Genomic DNA, 11,784 nt, shown 5'->3' on the forward strand with positions numbered 1-11,784 from the left:
CTAAAGGTACGTGTTTCACTCCATAAATTCCAATTCTAACAGCGATTTTCATTCTCACGCGTCCGAGCGTAATGATGAAAGGGCGAACCACACAGTTCGCTGCAACAAAACGCACACACACACGCGCACACACGGCCGAGAGAAAGAGATGTCCGAATGAAGGTGTTCTTCTTCCTCGTATCGGATAGTGTATTTATCGTTCCCGTTTTTTTCTTCTTTTTTTTTTGCTGGACGGTTGATTGATTTACTGATTGGTAGCATTTTAATTGGTTGATTGGCTGCACACATACGAACGCGCACACACACACGCGAGCGCGCGCGCACTCTAATATTGCGTACCGGTTGCGGCGGTGTGGTTGACGGGGGGGGGGGGGGAAGGAAAGGGGGGGGGGGCAATGGTAAGCGAAATTGTGAGCCGCAACAAAAATGCACTCGATAGATTTTAACACACCACACAACACACACACACATACACTACGGCTGTCGTTCATTCACCAGCTCTCAGTTTGGCTTCTGTCACTTCAGTGCGCTCTCGCTTTTAGCGCTTGATTCATTCAGTAGCTTTTTTTGGGGGGGTTTTATAATACAACTTTTGCGCACATAACCGGGCTTGCAGTTGGCTTAATAATCCTTACAAAACGTACTTTACACTTCCATTTCCATACACACCTGTCACTCCAGGTACTGTGATCGCTGCTGTTGCTGTTGCTCACACATCCCGACACGGCATTACTCTGCCAGCTTTCAAGAAGAATTATGCTAAAACAATGCTTCCTCACTCGCTCGCTCCACCTCTCTCTCTCTCTCTCTCTCTCTGGCTGTCTCTTTCTTACTGGTGTGTAACACAGAACGAAACAATAAAGGGCCCCTTTGTTGTGTTGGAGAAATGAACGATGTGCAACAAAAAAAACACCCACACTAACTTTCTCATTCGTTAAATCACACATACACACACAAGTAGCATGTGGAATTTCTTATATTGGCAAATTTAGAACATCACTTACTGCGATCGATATACGCCGTCCGCGACAGCCAGACTGATCTGCCGAACGAACTGTCAAAAAATGGATGGCTCGCCCAACGCACACAACGGAGACTCGGAAAACAATTCGCTGATGAGAAGATTTTTTTTTCTAGGAGAGAGCGAGAGAGCGCGGTCGAGTGTGCCTGAGCAGGATCGCTAGTAGAACGAAGGAACGAATGCGCGAGTGAGACACAGCAAGAAAGCGAACTTGCGGGCTTGATTTTTCTCGATTCAACACACACACACACACAGCCCATGTGTGAAAACTCCGTACAAGGGAAAAGTGGCTGGAAAATTCGCTTGATTTTCCAACTTGCGAGAACAATCTGACCGGACCCGTGTTATTCGGTGGTGATTGAATAATAAGAACGCGCATACGCGCACACAAACACACATGTGCATAAGTGTGTGTGCGTTTGTAAAACGGGGCGAAGATGTTTCTTTGCTTCCTTTCAACACACATACACCTTCACACTCGGGTGCTCCGACACGTACAAGCGTACACCATTTTCCAGGCGATCCTTTTTTTTTTGGTTAATTTTAAGGTGTCCCTCGAATTTTACACCCATAAAATGACACAGAAATCGGTATCGGACACAGCAAAAACAAAACAAAAAAACACAACCGAACCGAAATGCTTTCCCCCAAAAAAAAGGGCAGGAAGAAATCGGGTACTTACAAAGCACCGCGAACCACTGCGAACTGCAAATGGAGCCTTCGCCTCTCTCGATGTTTCTTGCAAAACCGACCCGAGTCGCTCTTTGTGTGTGTGTGCTGTCAGTCTGACGGCAGACTATTGGGCCCAGCTGACATTTTCCGTGAAGACAGTTTCGCTGTCATATACACACATACACACGCATGTATACGATGTCTCGCCCGCAGTAAACAAAAGCGAGAGAATAATAGTTGCCTCTGTCAGGAAATTGGTCAGCTGGGCCGAACGAATGGGATGGAGGAGTTGGTGAAGCGAAGTTAAAGAGCTTTCTCCTTGTCATTTAAATGTTGCGTTACATGGAGAGCGTGAGACACAAAATCCATTTGTTTGTTCAACACCACCACCACTACCGAGAGACGGTTGCTTTCCGACCGGTCTTGTATGTGTGTATGTGTGTGTGATGGGGTAATCGATTTTAAGGTTCAGCCGTGTGAACGATACACCATCGCGCACCCCGGTCGTGTATGATTTTTCTCTCCTTCTCGCTCTTTCACCTGAGCATTCGAAAAACACACACACATACAAACACATTTTATGAGGTAAAATTATAAAATCGTACCAACCGAAAACTTGCTTTTAGCTGAGCTCAACACATCGTCGATGGTAGACGAAAGTAATTTTTTTATCATCCTTTCCTTAAAAAAAACAATCCATTGCAAATAGATATGATCCTACTGTCAAGTTAGTATAAAAAGACAAGACAATACGACGATTTGAATGAGAAAAATCGCAATTACACCTGTCCAAGCCTTAACAACATCCCAACGAACCCCGTAAGCAAACCAAAAGAAGGGTTTGAATGCCTGAAAAGCAGCTTAGACTTTTTTTTTATGTATTTTGACATTTGAAAGTATTGCTGACAGGTTGAATTGTAGTTTGAATTCGATATCTGTTAAAATCGTATAAGCTAGATCGAGAAAAGCCCTATTAAGAAACTCCTCTACAACTCTCAACCATGGTTAATGGTGTTTAGCGTTTTACTTTCAATTTCCGTCCCTCTGGGCAGAGAACTTCAAAGCAACCCAATACAAACTGTAAAAAACTCAGGCTCGGTGACAGATAAATCCATAGCCGCGAGTAAATCAAATCCAAAAGCTTGGTTTACCCATTCTTGCCTTTCGGGTAATTTTTCATCGACTCCAATGAATCAGAAGCTTGAAAATCGATGAATAAGAAAAATCCTCTCATAATACAGCTCGATAAAAATCTCTTTTACACTGGAAAGATTCACGTTCGCTGCTGCATTTTTTCCCGTAATACAATTGCTCGTAAGAGGTTCTGACAGGAGAGTCACTACGCACCGCTCTCGCACTCTTTCTTGCCGTTTTCTCTCTCTCTCTTTTTTCTCTATTGTAAAAAAAATAACTGCACTTGGTGTTTTGCTGGTGCGTGTGCATTTTGTGTGAAATCTGTGCACATCGTCGTCCAAAAGAGTAGAGAATGAATGACAGAGAGCGAGAGCGAGAGATAGAGTGCTTAATTGCAACAGAATGCACCTTCTTGCCTTATTTGTTACCTGGGCTCTTTTCAATCACTTAGCAAGCAACATACACAACACAACAATGGCAGCGCAATGGTTTGTTACGATGACAGGTGCCCGTTTGTATGCGGTGCTGCTTTTGTGAGCGCCCCCCCCCCCCCCCCCACCCTCCTTACCATCTAGTCGTCATATTCTTCCTGCAAGACTCTGCTACAGCACTGCTACTGGGGACTCTGGCCCTGCACAACTTCTTACCGGGCGTACGCATACACACTACGCATCCGGAGCGTACGATAAGCACTGGGGCTGGCTAGTACACCTAAGCCAGTTGCTCCTCGCAATATCGCCGCACGGGCGTGAACGGTAGCGTCGAGCCCGCTCGTGCTTACTCTGTCACTCACCCACCACGAACACGCTTCAACGCATCGTTCGGAAACCTTACCGATGCTGCTCTAGCGCGTTGGGAAGGAAGTAGACAGGACAAGTATGAGTGAGCAGTGTTGTTTCAGCTTTCATTGTGAGGCCCTTAATGGTGTGTGCTATCTCGAATGCTCTACTCTCCTTGGTTTTCCTTATCGATGTATCTCTTTCTCTCTTTCGCTCCTTTTCCATACTTACACTTTTAGCTTAGCTATAGAAATTTGCCACTCAAAGCAATTGAATGGACAGCAATGAGACTATCCTCTCTATCTGCAACTGTTTGGTACGGCTGGTTACATGCCTTCATACAGTTAAATGCATTATTGCGCGACTTTAGCCTTTAACATCCTATTGAGCGACTATTTTGCAAAACCCTACGCATTAGCTAGTCGATAGTGTGATGTTTCCAATAGGCTTTCACCAACACACCAACGCCTCGTTGTAGCGAATCAAACAAGCAACAACAAAAAAAATCCTCCCCAATATGCTTTCCAATATGGCTGCGCTTCGTACGTATTCAAGAATGGTAATACAAAACCATCCCCGAACGCACTAAAAAGAAACACGCACACACATGCCAATACACGCACCGACGACGATGAAACCACACCAAACAAACGCACAGCTCGCCATCTTGACTTTTTTTTTGCTGGCTTTGGTTGGTTGCTTGGTGTAAGCTGCTCGGAAGGAAAGTTGCAAATACTTACGAATTTTGCATCGGCATCCGTGCTGAAGCCATTATTGCAAAAGGAATACACACGCACACACAATCACACGCACGCTTTTACTCGCGACCGTTTTAGGCTGAGCTGACGATTGATGAAATTAGTTTGAAGACGTTGCTTTTTTCCGTGTGCTTGCTCTGTTTCAGCTCTGCGGGACAGCTTTTTTTCTTTCTTTCGTGCGCTCTTCTCGTACACAGGGCTCGTAACTAACCGATATGGCCCCTTCGCATCGATTGTACGGAGTACGGGAAAAACTTACGTTAGCTGCGGAACGATGAAAATACAGGTATATTATCTATCCGCAGCTACGCACATACCACACACAGCCACAAACACGCGCACACTCACACACGTAAAGAACGTCGTCGTACTGCTGCGCACACAGAGCGAAACTTCGATGTTCCGATGCGTACACGCAGAAGGGGTCCCACACAGTGACACTATTTTTGACAGATGGATGCAAGATGACGGATCGCCGGATTGACAGTTAGCTGACTGACAGCCAGTTGATTGAAATAAATTTGAAATTTTATTTTATTTTTTTGTTTATATTTCGAGTTTTGTCGCCGTATTGTCAACACCGCATACGTTGATGATTACGGTAAAAGACTCGAGAATGTCCCCCTCTGACAAAATTTGTTAGCCACTGTAGGATTTACGCCTAAATGGGTAAAAGACTCGAGAAGGCCCCCCTAGAATCTTTAGTGAGCAGCAAGGTGTATGTATTTAGAAGGTGGATTTTTATCGATTTGACAGGGCGACATTTTAGTCGAGTTATGTCAGAGTTTGTTTACAAACACATATGGTATGGGGCTACCAACATGAACAAACAGCCTCGATTCTCAGTCCTTTGAACAATTTCGCTAATTTATGGGTCATCTTCACATATTAAGTGTTGTCCCACAGACGATTGACGATATTTGGTTGCATTTTTCGTCAAAAAATCGCAAGCGATACCACCACCGGCGCCTCCTCCGACGCTACCATCACTCTTCTCAATACCCTTCCCCTCGATCACCACGGAACTGTTATGTCAGGTCGAGAAATGTCAATTTGCTCTAAACAAATCTACCTTCTATATCCATATACCTTGGTGAGCAGCACTGTGGCCTGTCATTTTTATTGCACAGTGGGATTTTTGTATGGTCATAACAAGTTTCATATAAACATTGTGCATTGTTTCCTAATACTGTTACTGGACAGCGAGTAGAGCATGATGATATAAATTGTAAGAAGTGATTTGAAATGTTATTATTCGGTAAAAGACTCGAGAAGGCTCCCCCTAGAATCTTTTGTGTGCAGCACTGTGGCCTGTCATTTTTTATGTACAGCGGGATTTATGAATGATCAAAACTCATTTGACATTAACATTGTGCATTGTTCCCTAATACTGGTACTAGACAGCGAGTAGAACATGATAATATACATTGTAACATGTGATTTGAAATGCTGATATTCTTATTTTTCCTCCTTTCCTGAATATCTATGCCCGGTAAAAAGTATTCTTCGAATTAATGTTCCGTTACCGTCCGATAACGCCGTCCAAGTTATAGGCCCGATTGTTCACCCCTAGTGCGACCGAAAACTAGTACGAAGCCCTTATAAGCCAAAATGAAGGTAAAAGACTCGAGAAGGCCCACCCCAGACAAAATTTGTTCGTCACTATATTTTTTAACCTAACAGTATGCAAACCGCAGTACACATTGCGAAAGCTTCACAACGTGCTTTCAGTATGGTCAGAAATGGTTGAATAAAGTCGAATGAAATATTGCTTATTATTCGATTAAATCCCCCTCCCTCTGTCCTGACCATTTATATTGGTTTACAGGAGCTACGTAATAATTTTTGGTCACGCTGGGAGGGACCAATCAGGCTTACAACATACACGGTGTTCCCGGACTGTAACGGAACATTGGTTCGATGGATACTTGTTAACGGGCATAGATATTCAGAAAAGGAGGAAAAATAAGAATAATAGGTAAAAGACTTGAGAAGGCCCCCCCCCCCCCTGACGAAATTTGTACTTGATGACGACGTGTTCAAGCTGCTTTTTACATTTTTCTACAGGCACAATTTCAAAAATGCAATAAAACGGTAATATTTAATCAACCAAAAATTATCAGCTTGTATTTCGGTGGCATTTTTTTAATAATAATAATGAATATTAAGAAACAAGTAAAAAACTCAATTCTGGAATCAGATTCAAAATCGGATCGGAAATCGGATCTGGAATCAGATCCGGAATCGGATTCAGAACCGGGTCTGAAATCGGATCCGGAACCGGGTCCGGAACCAATTCCGTTAACGGAATCGGAACCAAGTTATTCCGATTCCGAGCACCTATCACTAAATTACACCATAAACTTTAGTTGACAACATTTTTATCCTGCCACATTTTTATCATACCAGGTAGAGACGCCATCCTGCGTTTTTTCTCCAAAACTAGACCCATCCTGGCTTAAATCCGAAATGCCCATCACTACCTGTGGAGCAATCGTTCTGGAATACATTGTTACAAGTAAGTACTTGTGGGAGTAAATTTTTCAAGCAAATTTTCAAATTACAACCGCCATTTTTGATCTGACAAAAATACGAAAAATTCATTTATTTATTTTATTTATAATTCCAGTATTACGGCATGACGCCGTATTGTCAACACCGCATGTGTTGACGATTACAAGTTCACAAATATTAACAAGGCATTTCCTCCCTGTTATTCTGCCTTATCCCGGGCATGCTCGGTTATACGAAAAATTCAGTTAACAATTAAATTCAAATGCCCTGACTGAAATTATACCCACTCTTCTGCTTAATTTACCGCAATTAGTTTTTTTTCTCAATTTTAAAACGTTTTCATGTAACAGCTAATCAGAGTTACTATGAAAATCTTTAAAAGTTAAACATGTAGTCGGAATTGTCGGATACTCATCAAGATTTGTGGCAAGGAAGTGCACTCACTTCTTTTCAGAAATAAAATAATATAATATCTTCAAAATTTTCCCTCTTTTAAAATTCATATTAAAAAGAAAACGTTTACACTTGATGATTTAATATTTTTAATATAAGTAAAACGTACCAATAATTTAACCGAGCTCACCCGGGACAAGGTGCCCTTTTACAGTTTGAAGAAGGAAATGTCTCCAAACCATCGTGAATTGTACTCATACTTATAATTTAGCTTTAAGCAATACGGCCAGGCCGTTCTTTATGAATAAAAAAAACCTACCAATAAGCAATATGGCCAGGACGTTCCTTATGAATAAAAAAAAATCATCAATCAATAACGTTGATGGGCTGTAACAGTTTTCAGTTTAAGCTTAAACCTCCCCAAATAGCCAAAGTTAAAGAAATCGAACTATCGTGCTGCTTGAGGGCTGCTTAAGGAAAAAACGTACCAGCGCCGAACTTTGAGGCAAGTTAAAAAGAGCGTGGAACTTGATGGAACTTTGAAGCTTTTCTACTTTCACTTGGAACTCGATGGAACTATGAGGCTTATTAACAAACGATGCATAGTCTTCACCCGAACTATGCGGCTTGTTAAGAAGCATACGGTACTGTAGGGATTGAGATAGGCGGTAAAATTAATTTTGGCAAGTTCAAAGTATTTCTAACGAGACACAAGGAAACATATTAAATTTAATAATTTCAAATCACACAACAAATTAAAATATCGAGACAGCGAACGGTGACGGTAAACGGCAAGATTCAAAAATTGTAAAGGCAGTGGCGAAATTATTTGACAGCAGTTAGGGGCGAAACGAAAATGAAAATGCGGTTAGGAATGAAAGAAAACAAAAGGAAGAGGGAGTCTTGTGATGGAGCTGAAAGCGAACGGTTATACTGTTTTGAGGAGAGGAATAAAGTTAAATATTTAAAAAAAAAATTGTAAAAAATAAATAAAATAAAGTAAAGAAAACTATCATAATGAGCGATAATCACGACAGGTACTTCATGGAACTCTATGCCCATTAAAGAGTGAAAGATGCCCAAATAGCCAAAAATAATGAAATTGAACTATCGTGCTGCTTGAGGGCTGCTTAAAGAAAGAACGTACCACCGCCGAACTTTGAGGCAAGTTAAAAAGAGCGTGGAACTTGATGGAACTATGAAGCTTTTCTACTTGCACTTGGAACTCGATGGAACTATTAGGCTTATTAACAAACGATGCAAAGTCTTCACCCGAACTATGCGGCTTGTTAAGAAGCATGCGGTACTTCATGGAACTCTATGCCCATTTAAGAGTGAAAGATGGTCCTTCAAGTTGTTTGTTTACAGCATTATGTCAATAGAACATTGATGTTGGCCATTAAGCGTCATTGGAAAAAAAAAAACATTTTGTGGAAAGATGTAATCCAAGTGTGTGAAAAAATCGGAAAACTTATATAGAAAGCGTGCCTAAATTATGCGTGAGCTGTTTCAGAACGGAGACGACTGCGAATTTAATGTAATTTACTGTCTGAGACTTTGTTTTTATATTCTATTTCTTCTTTCAGAATCAACAAACTTTGATCACGCAGTTGAACAAACATAAACACAACAAACATCATGCAGGTGAACGAACAGTTCCAGTTCGGAAGATGATGAGCAAAATGAAACAACGAGCAATCCAAACTAAAATCTATGTTGCATACCGGAATAAACATCTGTGGAACAAACATAAGCATCAACCTTCGACCAATAATAGCAGATTCACCAGCCAGATGATGCAAATCAGTTCGTCCATCCATTCACTGTCCACACACTCTACCGGCCTTTCTTTGAAGACACTTCTATGCACGTCGTAAATGTTTTCGTGATTTTCCTCTACACATGATCAGTTTATTCAACCGATCCTTTTGTCGTATATTCGGCCACAACAAATTCGTCGTTCCTTTGCTCGTTCCCTGGACCCAAGGTACAGGAACCGCTAACAGCTCCTTATGCTCTCTGTTATCCACTGTTTCTTCGATATTGAACGGCATCTTTTAAGTTTTGTAATGCAATGTCTGTAAGATATAGATCAATTATAAAAATTAATAATAACGAAGGTTTTAAATATATCTGCGATTTATCTTACCTTACACTTTTTGCGTCTACTCGGACTAAGTGCTGGGTGTAAAGGCTTTCCTATCCGGGTTTTTGTATGATTTTCTCCACTTACCAAAATTCTCTATTGTTGTGCCATTTCATTATGTGTTCCTCTTATATTCTCACCGCTCACTCCCCTTCACTCCTTATTGATCCAGCGATCGACACCATGTTTGTGCATGCTTAGACTGATTCCAAAAGCCCAATAAAGTTTGTGTAAATTTTTTTGTCGCTGTCGCTTCGGTACGCATGATACAAATGTGCATAACATCGATGAGCAACCCTCAGAAAAGAAAAGTTAGAAAAAAACAGAAGTGTACAGCAATTACATATGGAACAAAACCTTAAAGCTTCGAATGTTCGTTGATTGCTGGTTGACTTCTTTTTGTCTAGGTAGAGCATATCGAGCAACGACAGAACTATTGGTACAGACGACAAAGACAGCACTCTTCACGCAGGAAATACCATGTTAAATTCTCAATTATAGGGACGTTAATAAAAGATGCAATACCATAATACAGTCACTCACACTACTAACAGAACTACCTGACATACGATATAAAAAATATCTGATAAAATCTCATCGATAGCACACAACCATACAAGCGACATAACAACCCAGAAATTCACATTTTTTACCATTTTGCTTGTTTTTATTTTTGCGGTTATCCCGAAACAGACGATTTGCTTGAAAATAAAAAGCTCTTAAAAGCTTTCCTTAACGGTTTGAAACACGAAAGCTGCTTAAGGCCCGGTTAAAGGTACGACGAACTATGACGCTGCTTATCTACTGCAAAAAACGTACTAGATCAGCGATCTTTAGCGTGCTGAAATTGGCTGCTTAAGATAATTTGGCTATTTCATCTTTTAAGATCTTTTCAGAAATTTTTTATAAATGTTATAAATTGTATTGCTTCTAGTAAATTGTTCTGAATGATTTTTACTGCCGTTAAAATAAAAAAATCATGTTAAACTTGTCGTCCACCGACTTCTAATCGAAAAGGATAAGAATTCTGTTATGATTTTTTTTAAAGCAATTTAAATAATTATTTTTAACTGAAAAAAAAATGTTAGTGTATAAAGACCCATTATGTGAAAAGCTTTTGCAATTGAAATGACATATTTATCCTAATGGAAAGAAGATGACTAAATATAGTTTTTTTATCGGAATGTTTCCCGGCATAGAATGTTGTATTCGTTCGGTTGCCCTCGTTAGGGTTAACGAGCAACAAAGCAAACAAAAAATCTCTCCCCCGCAATGCATGTCTGTCAACGAGCGCGCAGCCAAAACGTCAAACCGCGTAAATGTGACAGCCGAACATCCGACAACGGCGTGTGTTTTTTCTTGGTTGCTTTCGTTCACTGTTTGTCGGAACGGATCGGTCACACACATTCGCACCACATTCGCATTTGATATGTATGCAGTGACGGTACGGTCCGACGCATACTTGCGAAGTAAACGTCAAGGTGTTCAGACATAAGCGCGGGACGGTACGCGCGCTCGGCTTTTTTTAGCGTTACCGTACGATAGTTCGTTTTCGTTTCGTTTCTGCCAGTTTGATAATTCATTTGCAAAACTTCAGTGGCCCGTGTCAGTGCGCGTGTGAGTAAGCGATCTTATCTCGGACGGTAAATACTGTGTGGTAGCCAAGGTACGGGCAAAATAGGCCGCCGTATAAGAGACTTCGGTGTGAACCTGCAGCAAAAAGGCGGCCTTTCGGAAGGACGCTGCCGGACAAAACGGATCCATCCTGTTCATCAATCAAAAAACAACCAAAATCCCCCGCATTTTTGTCAACCTGAGTGAAGTGCGTATGCGTGTGTGTGTGCGTGCGTGATTAGCTTGCTAAGAAGTGTGCGTATGGTAAAAGTGAGTTGCTTGTTTTGAGAACCTATGTTCTCCTATTATTCACCACATACTGTTCCCCTTTATGATTTTTCTGACACATTTCGCTAGCGCTATTTTTGCCAATTCCAACGCGTCGGAGACCTTTTTTTGCGTCGAATATGACTCAAAAGGTTCGCTCTATAAAGTAACCCAAAGACACACGCCGGTTGCGTCGAAGCTGCTGTTGCTGCTACCGGCACACTTGTGTTCGCTGCTTCTTGTTCTTCTTCTTCTTGACTATCTGCAAAAAGAGACACACGCACACGCAGACTGTGTCAATAGCTGCTGCCTTCAATGAGCTTGAGCCGGCATTTTTTACTGCGACTGTGCCGACTGCTCTCAAGGTTTCGTCGGTGTAGGATTATCATCACCACCGACAGTACTTTATCTCGCACACCGCATCTTATTGGGCGTTTTTCGCTGTTCTTCTTTCGCCCTCTCCAACCTTCGCGTGTGAGTGTGTGC

General features: G+C 41.5%; 1 protein-coding gene and 1 long non-coding RNA gene across 9 annotated transcripts in view; both read right to left on the reverse strand.

The window, feature by feature from the left end:
• LOC118509186 (pneumococcal serine-rich repeat protein) overlaps positions 1 to 4,876 on the reverse strand; it is a 35,588-nt gene extending 30,712 nt beyond the window's left edge. The window contains exons 1-2 of one of the 8 annotated variants that reach the window (XM_036049466.1): positions 4,713 to 4,876; positions 4,347 to 4,628 (exon numbers count right to left, since the gene is read on the reverse strand). The gene's annotated coding sequence lies outside the window, so the exon portion shown is untranslated. Of the gene's footprint in view, positions 1 to 669; positions 981 to 1,004; positions 1,682 to 1,703; positions 1,837 to 3,395; positions 3,531 to 4,346 lie in introns of those variants that run through there. The other 7 variants (XM_036049458.1, XM_036049482.1, XM_036049504.1 and 4 more) reach the window with 7 other exon arrangements.
• A 4,273-nt stretch (positions 4,877 to 9,149) lies between these two features.
• LOC118509227 lies at positions 9,150 to 10,096 on the reverse strand. The gene is made up of 2 exons (XR_004905851.1): positions 9,421 to 10,096; positions 9,150 to 9,349 (listed from the first exon to the last, which is right to left on the reverse strand). It is a non-coding gene; the product is annotated as an uncharacterized LOC118509227 (long non-coding RNA).
• Between the last annotated feature and the right edge of the window lie 1,688 nt (positions 10,097 to 11,784).

The sequence above is a fragment of the Anopheles stephensi genome, chromosome X, assembly GCF_013141755.1.
Source record: "Anopheles stephensi strain Indian chromosome X, UCI_ANSTEP_V1.0, whole genome shotgun sequence".
NCBI classification, from domain to species: domain Eukaryota; kingdom Metazoa; phylum Arthropoda; class Insecta; order Diptera; family Culicidae; genus Anopheles; species Anopheles stephensi.